The sequence below is a fragment of the Galeopterus variegatus genome, unplaced genomic scaffold (assembly GCF_000696425.1).
Source record: "Galeopterus variegatus unplaced genomic scaffold, G_variegatus-3.0.2 Scaffold2479, whole genome shotgun sequence".
Classification (NCBI taxonomy): Eukaryota; Metazoa; Chordata; class Mammalia; order Dermoptera; family Cynocephalidae; genus Galeopterus; species Galeopterus variegatus.
The window spans coordinates 254,442-267,156 of NW_007728590.1; positions in this window are offsets into that span (position 1 = coordinate 254,442).

Here is a 12,715-nt window from a genome sequence, read left to right on the forward strand (position 1 = left end):
TCTGCTTCTGGGGAATCTCAAACTATTAAGATAGAATAGCATCCTTTGTGGAAATTTACAATTACTTTTACATATTAAAGACTGAGAAGCTCAGAAAGACTAACTCACTGAACTTTTACAGTATCTTTGCCTTTCAGCCTCCCTTACACCACCATCTATCAAGGGAGGAGTTTGGATCAGGTCACTGGTTTTTAATAATTTTTAGCATTATAGAACTTTAAACGACTGAAATCTTATGTTGAGTTGTAAATTACAAAATATGACTTCTTTTATATGTATGTATATATAATATTGCTTTATGCATACAATCTATAACACTAACTTGTTATAAAGAAATCGATGAGAACAACCTAGCTATTTGGGTTAATATCTCAACTTTAAAATTAGGGTTTTGAATAGCAATTGAAGTTTCTATCAACCTCCTCATCAAATTTATTTCTGTATTTTATTTGGTTTCACTGTATTAGAGCCATACAATTAAATACTTACATGTAGCAACAGTGTTTAAATGATTTGCTTTGCAATTTCAGAAGTATTTTCAATTGAACTGAACCAAAACCATTAAAGAGGTACGGTAGAAACTGTTAGTACCAAACTTAAATCAATGCCAACTTTTAAAAATTGTTTACACAGTGTATTAGGCCTCTTTCTATCGCTTATAACAGAATACCTGAAACTGGGTAATTTATAAGAAAATTAAATTTATTTCTTCAGTTTCAGAGGCTGGCCCAAGGTCGAGGGGGCACATCTGGTGAGGAGCTTCTTCTTGTGCGGGCTCTAGACAGAGTCTCATGGTGACACAGGCAATCACATGGTAAGAATGGCAGGAGCTCTCTCATGTGCTCTTCTTATAAAGCCACCAGTCCACACCCATGATAACTTATTGCTTACTCAATGAGTGCATTAGTCCATTCATGAGAGCATGGTCTTCATGATCTAATCACCTCTTATGGCCCCACCTTTTAAATACCATAACTGGATTGCCCACCCTTTTAACACTGTTACAATGAGGATCGAGTTTCTAACCCGTGAACTTTTGGGGGACACATTTGACCCATAGGACATGCCATCATTGATAAGCTTACAATTAAGAGGAAGTTCATGCTCATGTGCCTAAGTCAGTCTAAAAATTCACGTCTTTACAGGGAAATACTTTTCTAATATTCGTTGTATCATCATTTTAAATATGTTAGTGCCTGTGTTTGTTAGAAATTCACAAATTCACAACCATTCAAATTTACAAATTTATGTTGCCTAGCATATTACATCCAAAGATTTAGTTTGTTTTATTACCATAGCTGTCAGTACTATGGCATCGTAACCCTAGCATGCTAAACTGAACTTGTTCTACTTATTAAAACTATCAGGTAGTGGAATCATATTATGTTTGGAATATATTTAGTTAATGAATTTTATTTTTATATACAAACAAACACATATATGCATGTTCATTTGAAATATTCTTGTTTTGGTCAACGATAGCCAAGAAAGTTTAATATGACATGTAAATTATGCTACTCTCAGTCACTATAATTACAAATAATTCCCAAACTGGGGAATATAAAAGAACACATACTAATTTGTGTGGCTTGTCCAACTCTGTCTTGAAATATGCTGGCATCATTTTGGCATTGGGGCTCATCTACAGAACATATATTTGAGTATATTTTAGCAACCATTTTAATAGAGCTTTAGCTTCCATGAGTCACATCATTTTTTAGATTGATGCTGTATTAGTTCATTTTTGTGTTGCTCTAATAGAATACCTGAGACTGGGTAATTTATAAAGAAAAGAGGTTTGTTTGGCTCACAATTCTGGGACAGCTGCATCTGGTGCAGGCAGGCAGCTGGTGGGTGCAAGATCACATGGCCAGAGGAAGCAAGGGTTGGGGGAGGTTCCAGGGACCTTTAAACAACCAGCTCTCATGGGAACTCACTCAATACCTCCACCTCCAGGGACAGCCTTAACTTATTCATGAGGGATCCAGCCCCGTGACTCAAACAGCTTCCAACACTTCCACATTGGGGGATCAGATTTCCACATGACCTTTGGGGGAAACAACATACCCAAACTCTGTCAGATGGTATATAAAAAATTGGCTAAATGCTTAAAAAATTATTTTCCTATTGTGTCTGTATGCAGTGTTTTCACCAAGTAACAAGTCTGTCTTATGTTTTCTTTCATAAACCTAAACAAAACTCAGCAAGGAGAGCTCTTCAACATCTTTTATCTTTGACCAATTGATCTGTAAAGAAGTACATTAATGGGGACTTCAAAAAAACTCTTTATATACATTCTTAGAGTTTTATCTGGATTGTATTTTTCATATATGCCATGCGCCCTGAGATGACGTGCACTGGAATGCCAGCAGAGCAGTCTCTAATAAACTCTGGCTCAATCACCTCAATGCTACATGCTTCTTCATGTGCAATGTAATATTTACTTTGAATGATTCTTTAAGTGCATTTTCATTGTCAGATTTTAATTTTGTTTGTGTGTCTACAAAGACACATCTACAAAGTCCATGGCTTCCCCAGGAAACATTTTAAGATTTCTTCCTTATAAGAAATTACAAATGGAACCGAAAGTCAAAATTGCCTGAGTTCTCACCTGCATTCTTATTTTTCAAGGACTGCTTTTGTTTTGGGGGGGCCAAAATAGAAGGTTTTGCCTCAAGCTTGTCATCTGTGAAAAGGAATTAATGCTGCCCTCAAATCAAATGCGGAGAGGAGCAAATAAATGCCTAAAAAAGCCACAGAAGGACCAACTGTGAAGTTTAACTATGATTTTTGTAAACTAGGAGGACAGAGATGGCCACGGTGTTTGAATAATCACCAGAAGTTATTCAGTACCAATTTAGCTCTGAAATAAAATTCATTTATGTATATACTCAGAAAATGTTTATTATTTCCACCATGCACTATCTCAGCTCTGAAAATACAAATGAAGACAAGATAGTCACAGTTTTCCCCTCTCAGATCTTACAATCCTCAGTGTTACAATAAGGAAGCACACGGTGCTATGGGAGCGTAGAGTGGGAGAAGCTAACATGGTCTGCCTGATGGTGACAGGGAAGATTATTTAAAGTACCTGAGGATATTTATGCCATTAAATTTTATCCAGACTAATTGGGATCCATATGTTAGAAGGAATTTTCTCAGGTGTAAGGAAACAGTCACTGTAGATCATGAGTCATGGGAGAGTCAAGGGTTTTGACATCAGCACTGAGTTCGCTTACGTTATTAGCTCCAAACTAAGTCCTACACTAAGGACAATGGTGACATACTGTGAGATCTTGGGAAGAAGTCAGACCTCAGTTTCACATGCAGATCCCAACCACTCTCTGCTTCACTCACACTCTAGAAATGAATGGTTGTGAAATAACTGTGACTGTGCCCAAACCGTCACCATAGAGATAGAGAGCTATTGCATAACAGTTTTAGTACATAAATATCTTTACTTTCTCCCTCAGAAGACAAGTAGGCTTTCCTATCAGGTGTTGACTCAGGTTCAGGATAGCAGGGACATTATAAAGGAAAAAACTGGCTTTGGAAAGAAGTCTCCAGCAGCTATTATATCTGCCTGATACTAATAGTAACTTTTTTCTCTCACTCTATTAATGAGGATTTAAATATGTAATAAAATGTCTTACCTCACTTCCCCCAATTTCTAGTCTTGTAATTTCAGACTTAACTCTCGGTGCTTCCTGATTATCATTAATCAGTTTTCTGAAAAGCCCTGCATTATTTCCTACTCATGAGAGAGTTCATCGCATGCTGCAGACTGTAGACTGGGTTGTCCAGTGGGCTGTTTTAGGATAACTGGGCTGAGCATCAGGGCAGAAGTGCCTGTGGTGCTGTTCGAAGAAAAGAGAGAAGCAGAAGAAAGTGAGTGGATGGATACCCCAGACTCATTTTCACCAGCTTTGAATTTTTACTGGGGCCAGGCTTGGATGTAGATATTTTAAAGCTCAACTTTGGGTCGTGTTATTATTGCTATAAAACTTTGCATATGCTCATGTTAGAAAAGAAAGGGCAAGGGGAAGTAAGCAGATTAAAAAATAGTTTAGAGTATAAAGATATTTTTCAGCATTGCTGAGATTAATCAATCCACTTCTTACATTTTATGGACAAGGAAACTGAGGCCAACAAAGTAGGTATATATTTATTCTTGAAATCAGAAACCAAAATCAATAGTTTTTTATTGTTTATCTTCAATTATCAATGAGCTTTTCCTTCCTTTTTCCCCTTTTCTGAAAATGATAGAAAAATATTTTTTTTAATTAATTTAATGTTGGGTAAATAGCTATGAATCTCCCACGGTGTGTGGTCTCTAGAAGTCTTACCATTTTCTAGGTCTCTGGGTCATACAGCAAATGTCTGTATGTGTGCATGTGGGGTGTTAGTGGTGATAGCCACACACACGTATTAGAAAATCCAAAATGCATTTGGCCTTAAGCAATTATCTCCTCACCTAGTTTCTAAACCCATGTGTATTTCAAGAGCATCTTAATCCATGTGTTCTTGATTTACTTTCACTAAGTCATCTGTCTGTCATTGGCAAGAGTCCTTTGATGTCTGAGAAGACTTATGAGCGATTTTTATGGCCTCTCTGAGCCTTTGTACTTTCAAGAGGCAAGATGTGCTTTGCCTGCGTGGATGGTACTGTTACTGTAACAACCCAAAAGCGCCCTACAATTTGGAAAGGAGGCAAAGTGAATCTTAGCCTTGACCAAAGGCCCATTCTTTTTCTCAATGCCATAACTTTAGAGTAGAAGGTCCTGTCTGACTCCAGGAAGAATGTGCTGTCAACATTCCAGCATCCCTTTGTTTTGTGCTTTGATTCTTCTGTGTTGGGGCAAATTGATTCCTCTTGGCTTGTTGGAAAGGATAGTTTATTAAAATATTATTTTGTTCTTGTTACCCTTTCATTTATTTTCTTTTCCTTGATTCACACAGAGAGTCGGGCCCTTAATAATTCCCTGCCTCAGAGAATTTTTGTGGTAGGGCTGAGAGCAGAATTCTAAACTTATAAACATTATTAACTAGGTACCCCTTTACAGTCATAATTAGGTACCCCAGAAAGTAAAGAGAAAGAAGAAATTGGTTTTTTTTAAAGTCAGGGAGTTCAGCTGAATACTGAAATGGGAAAAGAGAATAATAGGTCCTTCTGGAGTGGGGCTCGTATCCCACGCCTGGCAAAGTGCGAGGGAGATGACATAATCTCAGAGGTGATGGCCAAGTGAAGTCCTGGGGGCTGTACAGGAGTTCCGAACCTGGTCTAGTTTCCTACATTCCATGCAAGGCAGAGACGCAGCTAAGCTGCCTATGACCTCCAGGAACCACGTGGACTGGCTCACTGGGAGCCTCGGCAGGGACCAGTGGGGAACACTGTGAGAATTTCCTGATGCTCTGGTGCTACACAAGGCTTTGGGACCTTTCCTTCTGGTAGGGCAGTCATGACTAACACCAAATTCCCTTTGGTACAGCAGGATGAAGCTGTCTTCAGATTAAATACTACTTAAAGAAAACATGGACATGTGATAATTTTGAAATACCTGAGTTTGTGTACCAAGAGTTATTTCTGCTAAACTCATTTGTTTTTCTTTTTGAGTTCCATAAATATCAGTCCATCTCCTAGGTGATGCTATCATGTATCCCATTCTGGAGTGGGGCAAGTGGTCAGTAGTAATAAAAGAAGCTGCCATCTCTGCCTTCAAGAGGCTTACAACTGAGCTGTAAGCAAGGCGAGTTTGTCACGTTGGTTACCTTTTATGGAATGCCTTAATACATTCCAAGCACTGTACTAAATGGATTATCTCATTTAATCTTTGCAATAATTCTATAAGGCAGAAACTTTTATTATCTCTGTTTTACAGAAAAGGAAGCTAACGTTTAGAAAGAGGGCAACTTTCCCAATATCATGAAGCTAGTAAATGATCAAGTCAGAACCTGAACCAAGTCTATTTGATTTTCTATTTTCTTTGTTTTTAAACTCAGTTTTATACTGCTTTTGGTAAACTATATAAAATAGTTTATATAATTAAATGCGGGGGAGGAGGGACTGACCGAGTTCAATGAAGGCTGGTGTGATCAGGGGTAGGCTCATGAAGAGGTGGGGTTTAAACTGAGTCATAGAATAGGAAGGCTGTAACATAACTTCAGCATCATTTAACTTGTCCCCCGACCTTTACAAATGTGGTGACTGAGCCCTCATTCGTGAACCAAACCTAGGCAAGCAGCAGATAAAGGCAGAACAACATGATTGAAGGTATGGAGGTGGGAATGCTCATAGCTCAGTCATTTTTACAGTAAGAAACCAGCTCAGAGTACAGCAGAGAATGAGGCAGGCAGAGGAGCAGGTGACAGCAGACACCAGGGCTGTGTGGGGCGCAGAAACTGGAGAGGCCCAGGACACAGCTCTGAACATTACCTCAAAGTATATTTTCTACCTTAGTACCTTGAATGTTTGTTTAAAAGACTTATTCCTGGAGCCCATGCCATATTTAAACCAGAAATTTTATCTTGATAAGGGCTTTTTTCTATCTTCCCTGCCGCCAGCATCCTGGTGATTCAGATTGTCATTGAAGTTTGAGAACTATTGCTGTAGACAGTGGGGGTCAGAAACCTGGAAGTCACAGGAGATTCTAGGACAGAGAAGAGACCTGTGAGAATTTATGAGACTGTAGAAAGTTGGAGACCACAGAGATCAGCCCGGATACACATGTCAGTTACAGTACAGCACCGGGCTCATCACACAGGAAAGTGGCTGTGGCAACAATTGGGAACGGCTGAATAAGGCTTCATTTGATAAAAGAACTAACAGATTTGGTGATCAGCTAGGGCAGAGTGATCAAATCAATCACTAATCTCGTCATCTCCGCCTTATAAATAGGTTTCAGCCACTTCCGGCTTTCTCCATCCTTACGTGTCAGGCCTAGCTCACCGCTGCTGCCTTCCTGCTAGTTTCCCTGACTTAACCCTTGTCTGCTGCCACCCCCCCAGCCACTCCCCACTCTTGTGAGAGTGATTATTGTAAAATGCAATACCTATAATGTCATTATTCTGCTTTAAAGTATTTAATGGTGTCCTATTACTCTCAGAATAGCTTAAACATGTTTATAAAGCACACACAGCCCTTCACCGTCTGGCTTCATTGTTTCTAAACCTTTTTCTCTACACCCTGAACCTCTTGGTCTCAGATATGCTAAACCTGGATCATATCTTTTTGCAGCTCTGAATCTTTGTGCACTCTCTGCTCTCTCTTTCTGGAACTGAGCTTCCCCTTCCTCTTCTCTAGTTAGCCTAGATTTCCATCTCCTCCAGGAAGCCTTCCCTGACCACCACCACCCTGCCCCAGGCTGGACTCGGACTTCTTATGTGTTCCTGTTGTATTGTTCTTTCATCTAATATGCAAGCCCCTTGAGGGAAGGCCATGTCTTATTTACGGTTGTAACCCAGCACCTAGCATGGTGCATCGCCCTTGGCAGGTCCTCATGAAATGTTTGTTGAATAAGCCAACAAATGAGTGACTGCAAGAGAGGGAAGAGGCTAAGGTTTCATGCCTCATCACCTGAAGGAGCGGTGGCCTCAGCACTCTCTCTCATCTCTTCAACCGCCTCCACCTTAACCTTAACGAGACACAGTGTCTTCTTTTTTTTTTAACCAGGGAATAAACCATAATGACAAAATTCCAAAAACTAAACTATTTTAACTGCACCTGTTTTCTTAACACTTAGAGATTGACAGCTCTTCCAATAAGAGAAATAATGATCAGATTATGTATAACAAGACTGAAACTAATATCTATCAACTCTATATTGGATAAATCATGTTAGGACAAAGGGCTACCCAGTCGTTCATTAAATGGCATTTTTTTGCCATTTAAAAGGAACCTTTGTTCCACTGGGAGAGGGTGAGGCAGGAAAGCAGGTACCTTGATCCTGGGGAGAAGCAGCAACCTACTTTGTGCGTTGACTTTCTGTTTGTGAGATATATAGTCCGCATTTCTAATGAATCTGCTCGAAGCGGCTGGAATATTATGATTTATAGCACCTTCCCACTCTCTATCATAGCATTTTATTAGATGGATGGGAAGCTGGTAGTAATGAGGTTAGGAACGAGAAAACATCCATCAAGCCCTGCTACATCTTCTCAGGAAAGACAACACACTATCTCATATGTCACAGGCAGTGATCTAGGTCACGATGATATAAAATGCGTGATTAAAACCAAGCATTTGACACTAGATAATAGGCATCCAGTTAAAAAATAGCTCTAGTGTTCCCGACTTTTAATTAAACCCAACTCGTAAATATGCACTGTGGTAAATATACTGCAGAATGGGGCTTGTTTATATTCCACCACATAACAATTACCTCCAGAATGGGTGCTTTATTTCTCTACATGGTGTTATTAGTCAGGCGATGGACTGAAATACGAATGTGAAGCCAGTGATGTCAGACAGGCATGCCACAGCAGTTCAGTGCAGTGCACTCGGCTCAAGCTTCCCCTCTTGTTTCCCTGCCTTCTTCCTCCTCCAATATCCTTTCACCCTCCCCACCAAAGTTATCAGTCTGAAATAACTATATTTAATCATTTCCAGCAATCTCCCAGAATACATCTCACAATTTGATTGCATCAGCAATGACTAGAAGAGAGAAGCTCTTTTAAATACATAAACTTGGCATTCAGTAAATCTGTCCTATTAACAGGTTTACTCTTTGACAGAGGATCCATTTATGAGAAAGTTCTTAAAACATCAAACCCAGTTCTAGAATACTAACATAAAATTAGGTGGGTAGGGGTTAGGAAACAGGCTGATTGAGCAGTTTTAAAGATTTTATTAGGTACTTGGAAATTCTTGGGTGATGAGCAGACCATGGATCAGAGTGTGAGTAGAGCACTGGCCTAGGATCTAGGTTTAACTACAACACTAATTGGTCATTTGACATTTATCCTGGCTTAGCTATGAAACTTTTGTAAATTTTCAAATTTGAAAAATGAGGGGATTAGGTAAGACCTTTTCTAATATTTCTTCCCTTCTGGTTAAGTCAGTGCATCTCTAACTTCAATGTCATGCAAATATCTTGGGGATCTTGTTAAAATTCAGATTCTGATTCAACAAGTCTCAAGTGGAGCCTGAGATTCTGCATTTCTGATAAGCTCCCAGGAGATGCTGACACTGTTGGTCCACAGGCCATGCTTTGAGTAGCAAGGTATTAAACTACAAAGACCATTTCTCACCATTGCAAGTTTTAAACTGCTGCTTCTTTTTTCTCTTTCTCCCAGCATAATCACTTATTTATGTAGTCTCCATCAGAAGAATGCCTATCTTCTTTGAATAGCATTAGAATTGCTATATTTTGTCTAAGGCTATTAAATCAATATGCGACTACCCTCATGAAGTTCAGTTCAATTCGGTTAATATTTCTCAGGTGTCACAATCTAATTTAGGAATCCATTCCTGTGATCAGACAACTCTCTGTCAGAACAATTCTTTGTTCCTTTAGATCCCACATGTTCACGTTTAAGCTGTTCTCTCTTTATCTCAAAGTCAATGAGGAACAGCTGATCACCTGTGGAAGTCATTTATCCTACATTGGCGTGGACAGACCATGTGTCTTAGAGCAAGAAAATTCTGTTAACAAACAGGAAGCCGCATTGCCAAGCGCTTCCCCCAAGATCGTTCTCCCTAGAGCTGAGGAGCAAACGGTTTCATACCTGAGACGGTCAAACAGTTAACCAGCTACACACAGCTGTGATGGGGCGAGCTGCCTGGGTGCACTTGAAATACAGTGTCCTCATGCATGAAATTTAACTGATTATTTTATTTCTTTTTAATAGGAAGATCAGACCTATATTCTCTTTCCCTTTATTTTCATTCAGTTTTGACGTGATTGTCATAAATATATGTCAGCTATTACTAAGCACATTCTAATTACTCCATTTACTGCTAGGATTATTGTTACTACATACCGCTTTGTTCATTAGTGAACTCTGAGGGGATTCCTTGCACATGTCACACTTTAGAGAAAGTCTGATTTTCTGATGTGTGATGCTCAAAAGCACTATTATTTGAACAAATCAAAAAATTAATGTGTGTGATTTTCAACTGGATTTGCTTGACTAATGCAGTACAACATTTTTCATTGCTGAACATGTTGTTGCTAGGAAAAATACCAATCTCATTGTTTGACAAAAAAAATTATGAATCAATATTTTGTTTTCAACTCTTAAAGGGAGCACCATGGTGTTTTAATTTTCAAATAGCTAAATTCCTGTATTGATTTTTGTTTTTAACTATGTGGATTGGTAGGTTTCATGATTTTTAACCCAGTTCTTATACTGGCTTATGGTGTTATCTTAAGCAACCGGTCATTTGAGCCTCACTTTATCCATTTGTAAAATAGTTTGAATAAAATAATCTCTCAATATCCTTATGATGGTGTGAATTCAACATGTTGATTTTATATGGAAGATAATGGCAATACCCCCAAATCTTGGGAAAGCAAAATCTATTAAATTTAACAAATTTTTGGTGATTCTAAGTTTTTCATCAAAAATCAGTTCTGCAGCTCTTCACCCATTGAAAATATAGAAATACAATCTAATTTAGCATATGAATTTTTATATTTCTGGTATGTGCAGTTATTTCACTTTTTATGTTTTTTCCTGATGCTGAATTTTTCACTAAGATTTTATTCTCATCTCTCTCCCTCTCATCACCCAAGCACCCATTAAATTGACCAAAGAAAAATAATCTGCATCAGGAAACTAGAGATAAATATTTATGGAAAGATTGTGCAGCATATCAGGAGTAAAACATGACATCCTGACTGCAAAGGAAGGGAACACTACTTAAAAACATTGTCTAGATGTAATTGTAGACACTTGCTTTGTGCTTAGAATAAAATTTAAAGATTATGGATTATGACACAAAATATTAATGATAAGAGAGAATGACATATTGGGATGAAAAATTGCCTAAGTGGTAGAGAGAATTAAATAGAAAGCTAAGCAAGATTAATAAAATAGAAAGTAAGAAAATAAATTAATCTACTATTAATTATAGTAGAATTAATATCTGCAGAAAATAAAATGAGCAGTGAGTTGTAGAGAAAATGAGTTGTAGAGAACAAACTTGAAGTTCAACCCTTTAAAAGGCAAAATATCTGTAGATATAGATGTTTTAGATATGGCAATAAGAATAAACAACAGAAAATAAAACATTTACAATAGGTAAAAATGGTTCTAAACAGTGAAAGCCCCACCCTGAAACAAAAGGACTGAATATAAATCAGAACAGTGTATTAAATGAGACAAACCTCTAGGTATGTTCTGAAGAAACGATTAAATTTAAGCATAAAGAGATCCTACAAACATCTGATAAGAAATAATAGCAAAAAAGAACAATCAGATGTGTTTCAGACTTTTCCTCTACAAAAGTGTTAGTGATAGGAGCCTATGAAATAATAAAAGTTTCATGGGGATAAGGTTCTAATCCAATGCGTTTCACATCAGTCAAATTGTCATTCATGGGGGAAGTAAGCAAACAAAAAATATCAGGTAGCCTGTGGCTAAAAGAGTAGTTCAGTCTTGTATACTTCCTGGGGTAAAAAGATTAACCAAAGACATATAGCAGTCAGCTCAGAGATGAATTAAAACTTAAATACAGGGGGCCGACCCCGTGGTGCACTCGGGAGAGTGCGGCGCTGGGAGCACAGTGACACTCCTGCCCTGGGTTCGGATCCTATATAGGAATGGCCAGTACGCTCACTGGTTGAGCGCGGTGTGGGCGACACCACACCAAGGGTTGTGATCCCCTTACCAGTCACGAAAAAGACAAAAAAAAACAAAACAAAACTTAAATACAGGGAGATCACACTTGAAGAAAGAGGAGCAGTAAAGACAGGTAAATTTATCATTAAATAAAATTATGTTGTAAATAGAGTCATAAATGAGAATATGAATATCATAAGTAATTACTGAAAGAGAAATATGAAATGTGAAAAAATGAATTTGCTCTAGGCTCAGATACATAAACTAAAACAGAAAATGGTTAGAAAACAGTTAAATAGGATTAATTTTCTCATTCCATATAAGGGAGTCAAGGGGTGTTGATAATTAGAAAATAATGTGCAATTATACTTAGAAAAAACTTTGACATTAAAAAATAGATAAATTCTAAGTCATTAAAGAAAAAGATTTTAGAAACGTAATAAATGTCAAGAAAACACAAGCAAGTGAAAGCATAAAACAAAACAGTTGTTTACTATTCAAGAAAATAGGTAAAACTAGTTAAAATCTTGCTATGAAAAAATAACTGGGCTTGAAAAAAGACAGCTCTATGTTTTATGTAAAAACTTCACCTAAAATAAAATAACAAGGAGAAATTAAAGTAATGGCTATGTAAAGTTAATAGGAGAATGCAAAAGAAGGAAGCAGTTGATATTAAATTAATATTAGACAATGCAGATTTCAAGGTATTACTTGACTGCATATAATTGCAAGGCAAACAAACTTTGACCATTACGATTTCACAGTGAAAAAAATGGTATAATCTGCAATGAATGACAGATGTCATGAACTTTATTTCATGAAAAACATATAGCTTAAAATCTAAATGAAAACTATTAGAAGTACAAGGAGATCTAACTTGACAACCTACATAAGTAAAATATATTTTCTTGTAGGTTGGCCTTAATGTTTACAT